The sequence below is a fragment of the Hemitrygon akajei genome, chromosome 2, assembly GCF_048418815.1.
Source record: "Hemitrygon akajei chromosome 2, sHemAka1.3, whole genome shotgun sequence".
Taxonomy (NCBI): domain Eukaryota; kingdom Metazoa; phylum Chordata; class Chondrichthyes; order Myliobatiformes; family Dasyatidae; genus Hemitrygon; species Hemitrygon akajei.
This window is the reverse complement of record NC_133125.1, coordinates 70029158-70049853: the sequence shown is the minus strand read 5'-3', so window position 1 is coordinate 70049853 and position 20696 is coordinate 70029158. Positions and strand designations below refer to the sequence as shown.

The window sequence follows — 20696 nt, the reverse complement described above, 5'->3', positions numbered from 1 at the left end:
TACAGCGTCCTCTATAAGTAAGTTTGTAGGTTCCTTCCTGTGTCTGCGTGAGTTTCCTCCCACAGTCCAAAGACTTGCAGGTTAGTATGTTAATTGGTTATTGTAAATAGTCCCATAATTAGGCTAGGATGAAATCAGTGGGTTGCTAGGCAACGTGGTTTGAAGGGCTGGAATAAGCAAACAAGTAAATAAATAAAATAAAATCTAATCAGCCAGTCACCTGGCAATATGTCATTGCATAAAAGCTTGTAAGTCAAGAGGGTCAGACCAAATATCAGAATGGGGAAGAAACGTGATCTAAGTGACTGACTGGAATGATTGTTGATTCTATATGAGGTGGTTTGAGTATCTCAAAAACTGCTGGTCTGCGATTATTATGCACAACATTTTCTAGAATTTATGGAGAATGGTGCGAAAAACATAACCAGTGAGCGACAGTTCTGCGGGCGGAAATTCCTTGTTAATGATAGGGGTCAGAGGAGAATGGCTAGACTGGTTCAAACTGACGGAAAGGTGGCGGTGACTCAACCATGAGTTACAACAGTGATGCAAGTTCCAGTTTATTGTCATCTGACTGTACCTATATACAAGCAAAGAAAACAACAGTCCTTTGGACCATGGTGTATCCACAAAACATATCACACACTGCACATGAAACAAAATATTACCACAAATAAGTTAATAAAATATAATTCAAACTGCATGTAGTGCGCTGCACAGGTTAATGGTAAACAGCTCGCTGGCCCAGTGACAAGACATCAGAGGCGGCAGGGTATTCATTACTCTCACAGCCTGAGGGAAGAAGCTGTTACCAGTCTGACAGTTCTAGTCTTGATGATTGTTTACCTCCTTCCTGACGCTACTGGGTCAAAGAGATTGAGGAATGGGTGGCGGGGATTTTCAACAATGCTTCAGAATGTTCATATACAATGCTGCTGATATATGTTACAAATGTTGGGGGGGTGGAGAGAGAGTGTGCAGAAAAGCATCTCTGAACACACAACATGTTGAACCTTGAAGTGGATGGGCTACCACAGCAAAAGGTCACACCGGCTTCCACGCATGTGGCCACTTTATTAGGTACACCCCTGTATCTGATGGAGTGACCTGAGTTAGATCAGTTACATAAAGGAGCAGAGAAATGGCAGATAGTGTTTAATCCCTGCAAGTGTTAGATGTAGAACTTTGGAAGGTCAAGTGTCAGGAGAAAGTACACAGTCAATTGCAGGACCCCCAACAGCATTGATATACAGAGGTATCTTGGGGTCAAAGTCCATAACCCCATGCTAAAGGTGTACGATATAGTTGCCTTCATTGCAGCATTGAGTATAGTGCTAAAGAAGTCATGTTCTAGCTTAATACTTTGATTAAGCTGTATTGGGTGCATTTCTAGTTGACCAATTACCATAAAACATTGGAGCAAAATTAGATTATTCAACCCATTGCGTCTGTTCCACCGTTCAATCATGGCTGATCTATTTTACAGTGTCCAAGACACCTTCAAGGAGCAGTGCCTCAGAAAATGATGTCCATTGTAAGGACCCCCATCACCCAGGACCTGCCCTCTTCTCATTGTTACTGTCAGGAAGGAGACACAGAAACTTGAAGGCATACACGCAGCGATTCAGGAACAGCTTCTTCCCCTTTGGCATACAATTCCTAAATGGACATTGAAACCATGAACACTACCTCACTTTTTAATATGTCACTTCTGTTTTTGTAATATTTTTGATCTATTGATATACGTATATACCTACTGTAATTAATTTACTTATTTCTCTTCCTATATTATCATGTATTCTGCTACTGCTAAGTTAACTAATTTCACAACACATGCTGGTGATAATAAACCTGATTCTGATTTTCCTTTCACCCCCATTCTCCTGCCTTCTCCACATAATCTTTGACATTCTTACTAATCAAGAACCTGTTATCTTCTGCTTTAAATATACGAAAAGGATGTTACCTCCATAGTTGTCCATGGCAATAAATTCTACAGATTCTTCACCCTCCGGATATAGAAATTCCTCCTCATCTCTGTCTAAAAGAGCGTATTCTGAGGCTATGCCTTTTGGCCCTTGAATCTCCCACTGTTGGAAACATTCACTCTATCCAAGTCTTTGAATGAGATGCCTCTCGTTCTTCTAAACTCCAATGAGTACGGGCACAAAGCCATCAAACACTCCTCATACGTTAACCTTTTCATTCCCAGGATCATCTGATAAGCCTCCTCTGGGCGCTCACTGGCAGCACATCCTTTCTTAGATAAGGAGCCCAAATGTGATCTGACCAATGCCTCATAAAACCTCAGCATTACATCCTTGCTTTTATATTCTAGTCCTCTTGAAATGAATGCTAACACTGCATTTGCTTTCTTACTACCCACTCAGCCTGCAAGTTACTCCTTAAGGAATCCTGCACTATGACTCCCAAGTTCTTCTATATCTTTACAGGAAGGATGTGGAAGCTTTAGAGAGTGTATAGAAGTGGTTGACCAGGATGTTGCCTGGATTAGAGAGTACGAGTTAAAAGGAGAGGTTCAACAAACTTAGCTATTTTCTTTGGCTTATTGAAGATAGATGGGAGACCTGATTAAAGTAAACAAAATTATGAGAGGGTAGAAATATCAAATACTAGAGGATGTGCATTTAAGGTGGGGGGGAAGATGTGCAGGACAAGTTTTTTAAGTCAGAGTGTGGTAGGTATCTTGGACAGGAAAATTGATGAGAGAGGGTAGAAATAGAATACCGCAAATTTCAAAGGACCATAAGAAGAGAAACATCTGCTCCTCATGGTTCCCTTCAAATTTGTCATATTCTGTTTGTATCGTATTTTGTCATTTTACCTTTCAAAATACATTGTGTTTTTCAAAATTAAAATTTGACTGAGAAATCTACTCATTACTTCCTGAAGTACATTAATAACCACTTCAGTGTTTAGTTTTGGTCTTTGCATCATCACCTGTAAATCTGAAAGAATTCTGAATATCCAAGCCTTTAACGTCAATAAAAAGAGCAGTGGTGCTAATATTGACTCACTTGAAACCTGTAGACATACCTTTCACTGCTCTAATGAACAGTGATTTATCTGCTTTCTGTTTCACAGCCCATTGTGTTGTGCCTGTGATTTCACATGTTTCAGTATTGCTAATATCTATTATTTGGTATTTTAACAAAAAAACTTAAATAACCATCCTTTGTCCTCTGGCATTGCTAACCCGACAGATCTTTCACTTTACAGTTATTTTATATTCCCTACAATCGTTAAGCAAACATTCTTATCAGTCCTTGTACTTCCTTCCTAGCTTTTCACGTGATTCTATAATCAGCTTGACTCAACTGCATTAAACAACATTGTACCATATTGTTAAATTGATATTCATCACATGCCTCTTCATTTAATACGTTTCTTTACTCCTGGATAGGTTCGAAATTCACCACCCATTACCCTTATGTACTACAAATGTGTCTGTTCTCTAGCAGATCCATCTTATCCTTGAAGATTTCCTCCTGTCCATGTATGGTTTTCAGTGATAGTCTTTGGTTCAGTTCTGTTAGGCTAATTCTCTTTCAGCCCATCATGATTAACTCCCAACGTGAAATGTCTTACTGGTTATATTTTCCATATTTTAATGAACCTGATATCATATACAACTTTTCCACAGCCTTCATAGTATGATTGAATTCATACTGCAATTTGAGAGGGAGAAGCATAGCTGGCATGTATCTGTATCACAGTGGAGTAAAGGGAATTACAGAGGCATGAGAAAGGAGCTTGCCCAGGTGGATTTGAGGAGGATACTGACAGAGATGATGGCAGATCATTGATGGCTGAAGTTTCTGAAAATAGTTCACAAGGCATAGGATAGATATGTCCCACAGAGGAAGAAATTCTCAATTGACAAGGTAGACAACCATGGCTGACAAGGGAAGTTAAGGACTGCATAAAAGCCAAGGAAAGGGCATACAAGGTAGCAAAAGTGAGTGGAAGTTGGATGATTGGGAGGCTTTTAAAATCCAGCAAAAGGCAATGAAAAAGCCATAAGAAGGGAAAAGATGAAATATAAGGGCAAACTAGCCAATAAAATATACAGCAGGATACCAAAAGTTTTTTTCAGTTATATAAAGAGTAAAAGGGAGGTGAGAGTGGATATTGAACTACTAGAAAATGATGCTGGTGGGGCAGTAATGGGGAACAAATGAATGGCAGATGAACTTAATGGGTACTTTGCATCTGTCTTCACTGTGGAAGACTCTGTCAGTTTCCCAGAGGTCCATGAATGTCAAGGAACGGGAGTGAGTGTCATTACTATTACAAAGGAGACAGTGCGAGGCAAACTCAAAGGTCTTAAGGTGGATAAGTCACCTGGACTACATCCCAGAGTTCTGAGAGAGGTTGCTGAAGAGATGAAGGATGCATTGGTCATCATCTTTCAAGAATCACTTGATTCTGCCATGGTCTCAGAGGACTGGAAGATTGCAAATGTCACTCCACTCTTTAAGAAGGGAGGAAGGCAAAAAAAAGGAAAATTATAGGCCAGTTAGCTTAACCTCAGTGGCTGGGAAAGTGTTAGTCTATTATTAAGAATGAGGTTTTGGTGTACTTGGAGATTAATGATAAATTTATGTCCAGAATTAGCTTGCCCACAGAAAGCAAAGAGTGGTTGTAGATGGGTCATATTCTGCATGGAGGTCGGTGACCAATGGTGTGCTTAGGGATCTGTTCTGGGACCCCTTCTCTTCATGATTTTTATAAATGACCTGGATGAGGAAGTGGAGGGATGGGTTAGTAAGTTTGCTGATGACACAAAGGTTGGGGGTGTTGTGGATAGTGTGGAGGGCTGTCAGAGGTTAGAGAGGGACATTGATAAGGATGCAAAACTGGGCTGAGAAGTGGCAGATGGAGTTCAACCCAGATAAGTGTGAGGTGGTTCATTTTGGTAGGTCAAATATGGCAGAATATAGTAATAATGGTAAGACTCTTGGCAGTGTGGAGGATCAGAGGGATCTTGGGGTCCGAGTCCATAGGACACTCAAAGCTGCTGTGCAAGTTGACTCTGGTTAAGAAGGGCTACGGTGCATTGGTCTTCATCAACCGTGGGATTGAGAGCCGAGAGGTAACGTTGCAGCTATATAGGACCCTGGTCAGACCCCACTTGGAGTAATGTGCTCAGTTCTGGTCGCCTCACTACAGGAAGGATGTGGAAGCCATAGAAAGGGTGCAGAGGAGATTTACAAGGATGTTGCCTGGATTGGGGAGCATGCCTTATGGGAATAGGTTGAGTGACCTTGGCTTGGAGCAATGGAGGATGAGAGGTGACCTGACAGATGTATGTAAGATGATGAGAAGCATTGATCATGTGGAAAGTCAAAGGCTGTTCCTCAGGGCTGAAATGGTTAACATGAGAGGGCACAGTTTTAAGGTACTTGGAAGTAGGTACAGAGGAGATGTCGGGCAAGTTTTTTTTAACACAGAGGGTGGTGAGTGCATGAAATGGGTTGCTGGAGGCAGATACGATAGGGTCTTTTAAGACTCCTGGAGAGATACACGGAGCTTAGAAAACTACAGTGCTATGGGTAACCCTAAATAATTTCTAAAATAAGTACATGTTTAGCACAGCATTTTCCATGTTTCTAAGCCAAAATCAGCATGGTTTCCATCAAGGGAGATCTTGCCTGGCAAATCTGTTAAGAGTTCTTCAAGGAAGTAACAGGCAGGGTGGACAAAGGAGAGACAGTAGATGTAATTTACTTAGATTTGCAGAAGGTGTTTGAAAAGGTGCCACACATGAGGCTGCTTAACAAGATAAAATCCCATGGCATTACAAGAAAGATATTGGCATGGATAACGGAATGACTGACAGGCAGGAGGCAGCAAGACAGAATAAAGGTGGCCTTTTCTGGTTGGTTGTTAGTGACTAGTGCTGTTCCTCAGGGGTCAGTATTAGGACCACTGCTTTTCACATCATTTGTCAATGATTTAGAGCATGGTATTGATGGCTTTGTGGCAAAGTTTGCGGATGATATGAAGATAGGTGGAGGGGTAGGTAGTGCTGAGGAAGCAATGCGATTGCAGCAGGACTTAGACAAATTGGAAGAGTGGGTAAAAAAGTGGGAGATGGAATACAGTGTTGGGAAATGTATGATAATGCATTTTAGTGAAAGGAACAATAGTGCAGACTGTTATCTAAATGGGGAGAAGATGCAGACATCAGAGGTGCAGAGGGACTTGAGAGTCCTGGGCAAGTTTTCCAGAAGGTTAGTTCAAAGGATGAGTCAGTGGAAAGAAGGCAAATGCAATATTGGAATTTATTTCAAAGGGAATATAATATAAAAGCAAGGGGATAATGCTGAGCCTTTATAAGACACTATTCAGGCCACACTTGGAGTACTGTCAATAGTTTTGGACCCCATATCTCAGAAAGGTTGTGTTGACATTGGAGAGAGCCCAGGGGAGGTTCACAAGGTGATTCTGGGAATGAAGGGGTTAACATATGAGGAGTGTTTGGCAGCTTTGGGCCTGAACACACTGGAATTTAGAAGAATGGCGGGGTGGAGGTGAATCTCATTGAAACCTGCTGAATGTTGAAAACATTAGATAGGGTGGATGTGGAGAGGATGTTTCCTATGGTGGGGATATTCAGAACTAGAGAGCATAGCCTGAAAATTGAGGGGTGACCATTCAAAACAGAGGTAAGGAGGAATTTTTTTAGCCAGCAAGTAGTGAATCTGTGGAATGCTCTGCCACAGACTGCGGTGGAGGCCAAGCCCGTGGGTCTATTTAAGGCAGAAGTTGATCATTTCCTTATCGGTCAGGGCATCAAAGGATATAGTGTGAAGGTCTGTGGGGTTGAGTAGGATCCAGGATCAGCCATGATAGAATGGCGGAGCAGAGTCGATGGGCTGACTGGCAAATGTGATAGTAGGATTCATTTCAAGAGGACTAGAATGTAAAAACAACAGTGTAATGTTGAGACTTTATGAAGCACCTATGAGGCCTCATGGAGTATTGTGAGCAATTTTGGGCCTCTTAGAAAGGATATACTGGCATTGGAGAGGGTTCAAAGGAGTTTCATGAAAATGATTCTAGGATCAAGGAACATTTTAATAGCATTGGAATTCAGAAGAATGCAGGGGATCTCATTGGAACCTGTTGAATGTGGAAAGGCCTCGATTGATGGATGTGGAGATGATGTTTCCTGTGGTGGGGGGAGTCTAAGACCAGAGGACACAGCCTCAGAATAGAGAAATTTCTTTAGCCAGGGAGTGGTGAATCTGTGGAATTTGTTGCCACAGGGGGCTATGGAGGCCAAATCATTTAAGACAGTGGTCGATAGGTTCTCAGTTAGGCAGAGTATGAAGGGTTACAGGGAGAAAGCAGGAGATTTGGGCTGAGACGGAAATGGATCAGACACGCTGAAATGGCAGAGCAGATTCGATGAACCAAATGCCCTAATTCTACTCCTATATCTTGTGGTTTTATAATGGGTTTCTTTATATTTGCAGAAAAATACAATGTAATCTGGCGGTATTTACACTGGAAAGGTAAAACAGATTAGAAGTGTTTTCATATAAGCGATAGGAATTTACGTAGAAAGCTAACTTGAATCCCAGGCAGGCGTTTAGTTTTAATAAGCTTTTTGGCAGCCCTTCAGGCTAGTAAAGACTCACTTCCTCCTCGTGCTCTGTTTAAAGTCATGAGAAGCTCACTGCCTCCCCAGATACTTCATCTTCATTTTGAGTTGACAAAGTTCTGCAAATTTCTTGCTGCTCAGAGAGCTTGTTTTGAAAGTTTAGTATCAGACATATGGACAATTCTCTTCTCCTCCATTATTTCTCTTACTGTATTTGCTAATTTAACTGTCCTAACCTATTCAACTTTTCTCTGTAACTCAGTTTTTCAAGTCCCAGCAACATCCTTGTAAACCTTCTCTGCACTCTTTCAACCTTATTAATATCCTTCCTGTAATGAGGTGACCAAAACTGCACACAATATTTCAAATTTGGCATCACCAATGCCTTATACAACCTCACCATAACATTCCAACTCTTATACTCAATACTTTGATTTACAAAGGCCAATGTATCAAAAGCTCTCTTTACTACCCTATCTACCTTTTAGGGAATTTTGTATCTGTATTCCCAGATCCCTCTATTCTACTGCACTCCTCAGTGCCCTACCATTTACCTTGTATGTTCTACCTTGGTTTTCCCTTCCAAAGTACAATACCTCACACTTGTCTGTATTAAACTCCATCTGCCATTTTTTAGCCCATTTTTTCAGCTGGTCCAATTCCCTCAGCAAGCTTTGAAAACCTTCTTCACTGTCCACTACATCTCCAATCTTTGTATCATCAGCAAATTTGCTGATCCAATTTACCACATTATCATCCAGATCATTGATATAGATGACAAATAACAATGGACCCAGCACTGATCCCCGTGGCACACCACTAGTCACAGGCCTCTACTCAGAGAAGCAGTCCTCCACTACCACTCTCTGGCTTCTCCCACTGAGCCAATGTCTAATCCAATTTACTACCTCACCTTTGTGATATCTATCTATCTATCTATCTACCTACCATGTATACCTAGCGACTGAATCTTCCTAACTAACCTCCCATGCGGGACCTTGTCAAAGGCCTTACTGAAGTCCATGTAGACAACATCCACTGCCTTCATCCACTTTGCTGGTAACCTCCTTGAAGAACTCTTAATAGATTTGTTAAACATGACCTACCACACACAAGCCATGTTGACTCTTCCTAATAAGTCCCTGTCTATCTAAGTACTTGTGGATCCTACCTCTTCTTCCAATAATTTACCTACTACCGACGTCAAACTTACTGGCCTATAATTTCCCAGATTACTTTTAGAGCCTTTTTTAAACAATGGAATAACATGAGCTATCCTCCAATCCTCTGGCACCTCACCTGTAGATACCAGCATTTTAAATATATCTGCCAGAGCCCCTGCAATTTTGATGCTAGTCTCCTTCAAGGTCCGAGGAAATAACCTGTCAGGTCCTGGGGATTTATCTACTCTGACTTGCCTCAAGATAGCAAGCGCCTCCTCCTCTTCAATCTGTATAGGTTCCATGAACCTCACTACTTGTTTGCCTTATTTCCATTGACTCCATGCCAATTTCCTTAGTAAATACAGATGCAAAAAACCCATTTAAGATCTGCCCCATTTCTTTTGGTTCCATACATAGCTGACCACTCTGATCTTCAAGAGGAACAATTTTATCCCTTACTATCCTTTTGCTCTTAATATACCCGTAGAAGCTCTTTGGATTATCCTTCACCTTGACTGCCAAAGCTACGTCATGTCTTCTTTTAGTCCTCCTGATTTCTTTCTTATGTATTTTTTGCACTTTTTATACTCCTCAAGCACCTTATTTTCTCCCTGTTTCCTATACATGTCATACATCTCTCTCTTCTTTATCAGAGTTCCAATATCCCTGAGAACCAAGGTTCCTTATTCTTATTCATTTTGCCTTTAATCCTGACAGGAACATATGAACTCTGCACTCTCAAAGTTTCTCCTTTGAAGGCCTCCCACTTACCAACGACATCCTTGCCAGAGAACAACCTGTCCCAATCCACACTTTTTGATCCTTTCTCATTTCTTCATATTTGGCCTTTTTCCGGTATAGAACCTCAACCCAAGGACCAGATCTATCTTTATCCATGATCAAGTTGAAACTAATGGTGTTATGATCACTGGAACCAAAGTGTTCCCCTGCACACACTTCCGTCACCTGTCCTAACTCGTTTCCTAATAGGAGATCTAATATTGCATTCTCTCTAGTCAGTACCTCTATATATTGATTTAGAAAACTTTCCTGAACACATTTTACAAACTCTAACCCGTCTAGACCTTTAACAGTATGGGAGTCCCAATCAATATGTGGAAAATTAAAATCCCCTATTATCACAACTTTATGTTTCCTGCAGTTGTTTGTTATCTCTCTGCAGATTTGCTCTTCCAATTTTCGCGGACTATTGGGTGGTCTATAATACAACCCCATTAATGTGGTCATACCTTTCCTGTTTCTCAGCTCCACCTATATGGCTTCGGTGGACAAGCCCTCTAATCTGTCCTGCCTGAGCACTGCTGTAATATTTTCCCTGACTAGCAATGCCACCCCCCCTCCCCCACCCTTCATCCCTCTGCCTCTATCATGTCTGAAACATTGTAACCTTGGAACATTAAGCTGTCAGTTCTACCCCTCCTGTAGCCAAATTTCACTAATGGCTACAATGTCATAATTCCACATGTCAATCCACGCTCTCAGCTCTCCCCACAATACTCCTCGCATTGAAATAGACACACCTCAGAAGATTATTACCACCATGAACCTTTAACATCATTTATTTTCACCCCTGCTCCACTATCTGCTCTGGCACTCTGGTTCCCATCCCCCTGCAAATCTAGTTTAAACCCCCCCCAGAGCATCAATTCTCTTGGGTACACTGTTGTGCAGTTTTATAACAAAATCGGCTGGTAGGTTATTCCAAGCATTTTGGAGAACTTGCCACAGATCCTCTGCAGATTTTGAATGTCTTGCTTGCGTCTGTCACTAGGTAATCCCAGACAGCCTTGATTGTAATGTATGGATCTATGTCTTTTAGCACAATGACTCCCCTTAGCATGACTTCCTGACTTATTGATGTTGATCTGCTGTTCTCTCTCTGCAAGGTGAAGTTAACCCTCTGTGTATGTCTTTTTATTTAAATTAATACGTAGTTGTACAGACACAACAAATTGGCAACAAGTATGAACCTGAATATCAGCACATATCACCAACTGCACTGACAGTTATGAGATGACAGAATTTGGAGGAAGGGAGAGAGGACTGGAAATAGAATCCCGAGAGGGTTGACCTGGATTGTAATGCTACAGTGTGGATGAGGGAAAAAAAAGTCTCCATGGTTCTTAGCTTATTGGGTGCTAAAATGTACAGGCTTTTACACAACTTAGTAATTCCTAAAAAGCCAGCAAGCAAGATGCTTGACAAAATTGTTGCAATTTTACAAAGCAAACACAAGGAAATCTGCAGATGATGGAAATTCAGACAACACACACAAAATGCTAGTGGAACACAGCAGGCCAGGCAGCATCTATAGGGAGAAGCGCTGTTGATGTTTCGGGCTGAGACCCTTCGTCAGGACTAACTGAAAGGAGAGATACTAAGAGATTTGAAAGTAGGAGGGGGAGGGGGAAATGCAAAATGATAGGAGAAGACTGGAAGGGGGTGGGGTGGAGCTGAGAGCCAGAAAGGTGATTGGCAAAAGGGATACAGAGCTAGAGAAGGAAAAGGATCATGGGACAGGAGGCCTAGGGAGAAAGAAAGGGGGAGGGGAGCACCAGAGGGAGATGGAGAACAGGCAGAGTGATGGGCAGAGAGAGAGAAAAAAAACAAACAACTAAATATCTCAGAAAGGGAGGAGAGGCATTAACAGAAGTCTTATTTACCCCTTGATCATGACCCCACTAAGGAGCACCAGGCCACTGTCTCCTATACCATCACCAACCTTATCAGCTCTGGGGATCTCCCATTCATTGCCACCAACCTCATAGTTCCCACACCCCGCACTTCCCATTTCTACCTCCTACCCAAGATCCACAAACCTGCCTGTCCAGGTAGAACTATTGTCTCAGCTTGCTCCTGCCCCACCAAACTCATTTCTGCATATGTTGTTACTGTTTTATCCCCCCTTGTTCAATCTCTTCCCACCTTTGAATTTTTTCAATGATTTTAAGTTCCCTGGCCCCCATTGCCTTATTTTCACCATGGGCGTACAGTCCCTATATACCTCCATCCCCCACCAGGAAGGTCTCAAAGCTCTTTGCTTCTTTTTGGATTCCAGACCTAACCAATTCCCCTCTACCACCACTCTCCTCCATCTAGCGGAATGAGTTCTTACTCTCAATAATTTCTCCTTTGGCTCCTCCCACTTCCTCCAAACCAAGGGTGTAACCATGGGCACCCGTATGGGTCCCAGTTATGCCTGCCTTTTTGTTGGCTTTGTGGAACAGTCCATGTTCCAAGGCTATACCGGTATCCATCCCCCTCTTTTCCTTCGCTACATCGACGACTGCATTGGCGCTGCCTCTTGCACACATGCTGAGCTCGTCAACTTCATTAACTTTGCCTCCAACTTTCACCCTGCCCTCAAATTCACCTGGTCCATTTCCGACACCTCCCTCCCCTTTCTTGATCTTTCTGTCTCCATCTCTGGATACGGCTTATCTACTGATAGCTATTATAAGCCTACAGACTCTCAGAGCTACCTGGACTATTCCTCTTCCCACCCTGTCTCTTGCAAAACTGCTATCCCCTTCTCACAATTCCTCCGTCTCCGCCGCATCTGCTCTCTGGATGAGGTTTTTCATTCCAGGACGAAGGAGATGTCCTCCTTTTTTAAACAAAGGGGCTTCCCTTCTTCCACCATCAACTCTGCTCTCAAACGCATCTCTCCCATTTCCTGCACATCTGCCCTCACCCCATCCGCCCACACCCCACTTGGGATAGGGTTCCCCTTGTCCTCACCTACCACCCCACCAGCCTCCAGGTCCAACGTATAATTCTCCGTAACTTCCGCCACCTCCAACGGGATCCCACTACCAAGCACATCTTTCCCTCCCCCTCCCCCATTTTCCACAGGGGTCGCTCCCTACGCGACTCCCTTGTCCACTCGTCCCCCCCATCCCTTCCCACCGATCTCCCTCCTGGCACTTACCCTTGTAAACGGAACAAGTGCTACACCTGCCCTTACACTTCCTCCCTCACCACCATTCAGGGCCCCAGACAGTCCTTCCAGGTGAGGCGACACTTCACCTGTGAGTCGGCTGGTGTGGTATACTGCGTCTGGTGCTCCCAGTGTGGCCTTTTATATATTGGTGAGACCCAACGCAGACTGGGAGACCGTTTCGCTGAACACCTACGCTCAGTCCGCCAGAGAAAGCAGGATCTCCCAGTGGCCACACATTTTAATTCCACGTCCCATTCCCATTCTGATATGTCTATCCATGACCTCCTCTACTGTCAAGACGAAGCCACACTCAGGATGGAGGAACAACACCTTATATACCGGCTGGGTGGCCTCCAACCTGATGGCATGAACATTGACTTCTCTAACTTACGTTAATGCCTGTCCTCCCCTTCTTACCCCATCCCTGACATATTTAGTAGTTAGTTTTTTTCACTCTCTCTGCCCATCACTCTGCCTGTTCTCCATCTCCCTCTGGTGCTTCCCCTCCCCCTTTCTTTCTCCCTAGGCCTCCCGTCCCATGATCCTTTCCCTTCTCCAGCTCTGTATCACTTTCACCAATCACCTATCCAGCTCTCAGCTTCACCCCACCCCCTCCAGTCTTCTCCTATCATTTCGTATTTCGCCCTCCCCCTCCTACTTTCAAATCTCTTAGTATCTTTCCTTTCAGTTAGTCCTGACGAAAGGTCTCGGCCCGAAACGTCGACAGCGCTTCTCCTGGCCTGCAATTTTACAAAATCGCTTGAGCCCTAAACCACTAGGAATAGCTGAGAGATCTCGATTTCACAAAAGGAACCAGTCAAAAGGTGAAAGCATTTCTGAATACGTTGCAGAACTGTGCAAAATTACCCCAGTACTGTGACTTTAGAGATGGACTTCCTGATGCACTAAGGGACAGGCTCGTATGTGGCATGCATAGTCAAAGCACTCAAAAGAGGCTACTGTCAGAAAGACCTAACCTTAGGACAAGCATTCAACATTGCAATATCTTTAGAGACAGCAGGAAAGGATGTGTCAGAACTACAGAAAAAGAGCTTAAAAAGTGAAATGCATAAAATGTCCCTTAATGGTGCAAAAACCAACAATGTTATTGATGTGGCAAATCCTCCCATGATTCAAATGACTGGTGGCTCAAAGGAAATGCTTGCAGAAAGGGTCACAGACAAGATCACTTGAGATCTTGTGCAGGTCAGAGAGAAATTACAACTAAAGAGAAAAAAAGAGTGAAATGTTCCGAACACAAAACTAAACCAATGCACAAAGTGACTGAATGTGAAACTGAGTTGGACAACACAGAATCTTACAAAGGTGAGCTGTCATGCCTAGGACTGCATAGTATTACTGAAGCAGATTGCAAAATCATCTGGATCACAATAGATGTGTCTGGTGTAAACCTGAAAGTGGGGCTCGATACAAGGCAAGCTTTGTGTATAATTTCAGACTGGCTACAACAGTATGTTTTCTGTTTTACCATAAGAAAAGACCTCTGATGCTAAAGACCTACGCAGGTGAACAAGTGTCCCCAAAGGCAGACTAAATGTGATGAACAGAGGCAGAACACAGCATAGAGCTTTGTGTTGAGAAAAGTCCAACTAGACTGGCATACAATCAAAGATCTCTATGTGTCATCAATAGGAAACTGTAGCCCAAATGGTAGCACTAACCAGAAACTGTCACAGCTGCTGAGTGCTAATGAGAAAGTGTTTGAGAAGGGGATTGGTAAACTCAAAGGTACGAAGGCCAGAATTGAAGTGGATGAAGCAGCAACACCAAGATTCCATAAAGCACATCCAGTGCCTTATGCACTACATCCTAAAGTGGATGCTGAGCTTCAGAGCTTGGAGGCATCTGGCATTCTCTCCAAGGTTGAGTGGAGCAATTGGGCCATTGCCATTGTCCCATTGATAAAGAAAGGCAAGGCCGGAACCTCTTGAATATGTGGGGACTTCAAAGTGAGATTCAACCCTCTGCTGCCACAATTAGAAGATATTTTTGCATCTTTGGCAGGTGGGAAGAGGTTTTCAGAGATTGAATTGTCATAAGCCTAATTGCAAATGGAGATTGAGGAGTCAAGCAGGAAGTTTCTCACAATTAACACTGACAAAAAACTGTTCCAGTATAATCATCTCATCTTTGGCATTGCATCAGCTCCAGCAATTTGGAAAAGAATGGACCAAGTGCTCCAAGAAATCCCAGGAACACATTGTTACCTTGATGACATTATTGTGACCGGCAAGAATAATGAAGAGCACATCCCGAACCTTGGTAAAGTGCTTACCAGACTAAGTGAGTATGGTTTATGCGCAGAGAGAGAGAAATGTGAGTTTTTCAAGAATGAAATCTCATATAGTGGACTTGTCATTGACAAGTATGGCTTACATAAGTCACAAGAGAAGACTTGAGCAGTGCTACAGGCACCCAAACTGGAAAATGTGCCACAACTCAGGTCATACTTGGGCCTTGTAAACTACTACCACTGGTTTCTCCCAAACACTGCTATAGTGCTATACCCATTGCAGACAAGAGCAAACGGAGAATGGTCAGAAAGATGTGAAAGAGGAAACAAAAGGACTAATAACGTCAGATTAACTGCTCACCCATTATGACCCATCTCTGCTCATCAGACTGGCATGTGGTGCATCCCCTTATGACATTGATGCCATTTTGTCACACACTATGAAAGATGGATCTGAACGTGCGATTGCATTTTCTTTAAGATCACTGACAAGTGCAGAATGCAACAATGCACAGAACAACTGAGAGGCCCTTCGTCTAGTATGGGGAATAAAGAAGTTCCACAACTACATCTACGGACAAAAGTTTACTCTTGTGACAGACCACCAGCCATTTTCAATCCCAGGAAGGAAATCCCAGTGATGTCTGCTACCCAGTTGCAATGTTGGGCACTTTTCCTATGAGCCCACTCTAATGACAGTGAGTTCAAGGGTATCAAACATCACAGTGATGCTGATGGCTTGTCTTCCACTGTTGGCAACTGAAGAAGAAAAGTCTTAATTCTGTGACCCAGCAAAGGTGTCTGCACAGCATTGGTGGAGCAGTTACCGGTAACAAATTCTGAAATTCAAAGAGAAACAAGGAATGACCCAATATTGTCAAAAGTCTGTGAAGTCTCCATGCAAGGATGGCCAGCTCATGGTAATCCTACATTTCCAGAGTTCTCAGTGAGACGAGACCAACTGTCTGTATGCCAGTGAACGCTGATGGTGGATCTTGTGTTGTGATTCCCTCTAAAGTGTGCCCCAGAGTGTTAGAGAATCTGCATGAAGGACACCTGGGTACAGTCGAGATGGAGAGGCTCACCCAGAGCTACGTGTGGTGGCCATGAATAGATAGACAGATTGAAGACTTAACCAGAAGCTGGGATGCCACAAAGTTCAAATTTCACCTCCACAGGCACTGTTACACTCATGGGAGAGGTCCTCTTCACTATGGCAAAGAGTGCATATTGGCTTTGCTGGGCCATTCATGGACTCCATGTTTCTGATTGCTGTGGATGCTCATTTAAAGTGGCCTTAAGTCATACCAGTAAAGTCAACCACATCAGAAAAGACTGTTTCCACTCTCAGGACTACCTTCTCCAGAAATGGCTTTCTCCAACAAATTGTGAGTGACAACAGACCACAATACACGTCAGCAGAGTTCAGACTATTCATGAAGAAAAATGGAATCAAACGTTTCAAGTCAGCTTCTCACCACCCAGCAACAAATAGGTTAGTTGAAAGGTTTGTCCAAACCTTTAAGAAGTCCAATAAAACTATGGACAAGGAGAACCTTTCTCTACAGAACAAAGTGAACAACTTCCTTTATGTGTATCAGAACTCTGTTCATGTGACCTACAATGCTGTTCATGAGCAGGAATCAGATCTCACATAGACTACCTGAAGCCAGATCTCGGAGGGAAGTGCAAAATAAGCAGTTCAGGCTGTTGCCAGATTAATCAGCAAGGAACTTTAAGGTTGGACAGGAAGCCCTGGTGCGTGATTACAGAGAAGATAAGTGGACACCCGGTAGGATAGCTGCAAGAACCGGACCACTGATGTTGAAGATCATACATGGGGACGTCATGTAGACCAGATACTGGATGCTCAGATGAAGAACACACCCAAGTTGACTGCATCCAAAAAGATGGACACATTGTAGCCACCAGACTTATTGCTCAGTGATGATCATGTCACCAACAGCAATGTGACACCTTCAATAGAGTAAATTGTCTTTGATAAGGCACCTGCCAAACCTGATGCCACTCCACAGGTTGCTATCCTGAAAGAAACAAAGAGCCACCTCAAAGACTGAATTTTTAGTATAGTGAAGGTTATTGTGGACTGTTAATGTAAAAACATTACATTACGAGGCCGCATGCCTGGGAAACGCCGAAGAGCAAAGCAAAAATATATGGACACTGTGAAAGAAATAACAGATCTATATGTGCGTTATATCATTGACGCTGCGAGTGATCGTTCGATGTGGAGAGCTATGATCACCCAAGCGTGTAACGCACAAGGCACATGAAGAAGAGGATTGTGAAAGCATGTTTATTTGAATATTCTTTGTCAAAGGGAGTTTGAATATTTTGTTACATTACTTTAAAGAAGGAGGAAGTATAATAGATAGATAGATAGATACTTTATTCATCCCCATGGGGAAATTCAACTTTTTTCCAATGTCCCATACACTTGTTGTAGCAAAACTAATTACATACAATACTTAACTCAGTAAAGAATATGATATGCATCTAAATCACTATCTCAAAAAGCATTAATAATAGCTTTTAAAAAGTTCTTAAGTCCTGGCGGTAGAATTGTAAAGCCTAATGGCATTGGGGAGTATTGACCTCTTCATTCTGTCTGAGGAGCATTGCATCGATAGTAACCTGTCGCTGAAACTGCTTCTCTGTCCCTGGATGGTGCTATGTAGAGGATGTTCAGAGTTATCCATAATTGACCGTAGCCTACTCAGCGCCCTTCGCTCAGCTACCAATGTTAAACTCTCCAGTACTTTGCCCACGACAGAGCCCGCCTTCCTTACCAGCTTATTAAGACGTGAGGCGTCCCTCTTCTTAATGCTTCCTCCCCAACACGCCACCACAAAGAAGAGGGCGCTCTCCACAACTGACCTATAGAACATCTTCAGCATCTCACTACAGACATTGAATGACGCCAACCTTCTTAGGAAGTACAGTCGACTCTGTGCCTTCCTGCACAAGGCATCTGTGTTGGCAGTCCAGTCTAGCTTCTCGTCTAACTGTACTCCCAGATACTTGTAGGTCTTAACCTGCTCCACACATTCTCCATTAATGATCACTGGCTCCATATGAGGCCTAGATCTCCTAAAGTCCACCACCATCTCCTTGGTCTTGGTGATATTGAGACACAGGTAGTTAGAGTTGCACCATATCACAAAGTCCTGTATCAGTTTCCTATACTCCTCCTCCTGTCCATTCCTGACACACCCCACTATGGCCGTGTCATCAGCGAACTTCTGCACATGGCAGGACTCCGAGTTATATTGGAAGTCTGATGTGTACAGGGTGAACAGGACCGGAGAGAGTACGGTTCCCTGCGGCGCTCCTGTGCTGCTGACCACCGTGTCAGACCTACAGTCTCCCAACCGCACATACTGAGGTCTATCTGTCAAGTAGTCCACTATCCAATCCACCATGTGAGAGTCTACTCCCATCTCCGTTAGTTTGTGCCTTAAGATCTTGGGCTGGATGGTGTTAAAGGCACTAGAGAAGTCAAGGAATGTAATCCTCACAGCACAACTGACCCCCTCTAGGTGAGAGAGTGATTTGTGCAGCAAATACGTGATAGCATCCTCCACTCCCACCTTCTCCTTATACGCAAACTGAAGAGGATCTGGGCGTGCCTGGTTTGTGGCCTCAGATTCTGTATTATCAGCCGCTCCATGGTCTTCATAACGTGCGACGTCAAGGCAACAGGTCTGAAGTCATTCAACTCCTTTGGTTGTGGTTTCTTCGGTACCGGGACAATACAGGATGTTTTCCACTGTCTGGGTACTCTTCTCTGCTCCAGGCTCATGTTGAAGATGCGCTGTAGTGGTTCTCCCAGCTCAGTCGCACAGGCCCTCAGTAATCGTGGGGAAACTCCATCCGGTCCAGCCGCCTTGCTGGTACAGATCTTCCTCAGTTGACCTTCCACCTGTGCAGCCGTAATCCTGGGCGTGGGCAAGGTCTCCTGTGAGTGGCTATTTTCCTGTGAGGGAAATAAGCCTGGTGTGGATTTCTGCGGTGAGGATGAGATTGAGCTGTCGAACCTGTTGAAGAAGTTGTTCAGCTGGTTCGCTTTCTCCACATCTCCACTTATGTTCGCCCCCCGCTTTGCACCGCATCCGGTGATGATCTTCATCCCATCCCACACCTCCTTCATGCTTTTTTCTGCAGCTTTTGTTCTAGCTTCCTCCTATACTGCTCCTTTGCCCCCCTTATCTGTACTCTGAGTTCCTTCTGAACTCTTTTAAGCTCCAACCGATCACCATCTTTAAAGGCCCTCTTCTTCTGGTTTAGGAGGCCTTTGATGTGACTAGTGATCCAGTGCTTATTATTGGGATAGCAGCGAACTGTTCTAACAGGGATGGATCTATTTAGCAGTGACTCCCCTTAGCACTACTTATTTACTGATAACTTACTTATGCACTTTGTTGTTCTCTCTCTTCAAAGTGGATCTATCAGTCAATCTCACATCTGCTTGTGCACTTCTATTTAATTGATATGTAGTTATACAGATACAACATCGATGATGTTGAGATCAAGGCCCTGTTGCAAAACTCTTTGTTCTTTTTGCTGAAGATATTTCTTTACAGCCTTGACCGTATGTTTGGGGTCATTTTCCTGCTACAGAATGAAGTCGGAACTTATCAGACTGATGGTATTACTCGCTGCATGAGAATTTGCTTGTACTTCTCAGCATTGAGAATTCTATTAATTCTGACTAGATCACCAACTCCATTTGCAGAAATGCTGCTCCAAATCTGCAGGAAACCTCAACAGGTTCATTATTTGCTGCAGACAAACATCCATGTAGCACACTACAGCTCTTCTACAAACAAACTACCTTGTGTTTAAGCCAAAAATTTCAAAGTTTGAATCGTGAGTTCAGAGCAGTTGCTGCCATTTTTCAGTACCCAGTCAGTGTATTTTTGGGTGTTGGTGAGTCTCTTGGCTTTGTTTCTACTCTTACAATGGCTTTTTGGTAGCAACTCTTCCATGAAGACCACTTCTGACAAGACTTCTCTGGAATGCACAGGGATGTGCTTGGGTTCTAGTGGTTTCTGTGAGTTCGGAGTTGATAGCTGAGCTGGACTTCTTCCAATTTAGATGGGGTGGTACTTTGATGTACCTCTCATCTGCTGCACTCAGTTTCCATGGCCAACAACTGCATTTCCGGTCCGCAACCTTGCCCATTTCTTAGTACTTTTTCAGAAGAGTGTGGACAGTGCATGTTGAAATTTCTGTCTGCTGAGAGACCTTGCTGATGCAGAATGACCACCTTGTGTCTTGTGGCTATGATTACTCTTGTCATGGTGTAAGAATTGATGATTTGAAGGTTGCATCTGTCACATCTGCCTCAGCCTCACCTTTTTGCTTGGCTGCCCTTCACCCCATTTGATTCCTTCTAGACCCATTTCTGTTTCAGTTAATCAGTTTAGTTCATTTGAATTATTATGTCATTGATCATTAGTTCCTCTTTGTTATCTGTTTAATCATGCACTGGGCTAGACACCTACAAAGTAATCAAATTTTTATTTGAAAAATTACTGAATATGTTACTTTAACAAAATATAAAAAATTCTCTAACATTTAATTTTTGGAAAATGAATGTTGGGAAATCTGAAATGTGCACGTTTCTCCTAACACAGTAATACAGATGACAAAAAAATC

General features: G+C 43.2%; 1 protein-coding gene across 1 annotated transcript in view; it reads left to right on the top strand.

Annotated features, from left to right (window-relative positions):
• Nucleotides 1-20696, top strand: part of leprotl1 (leptin receptor overlapping transcript like 1) — a 55054-nt gene that overhangs the window by 13691 nt on the left and 20667 nt on the right. The window lies entirely within an intron of this gene.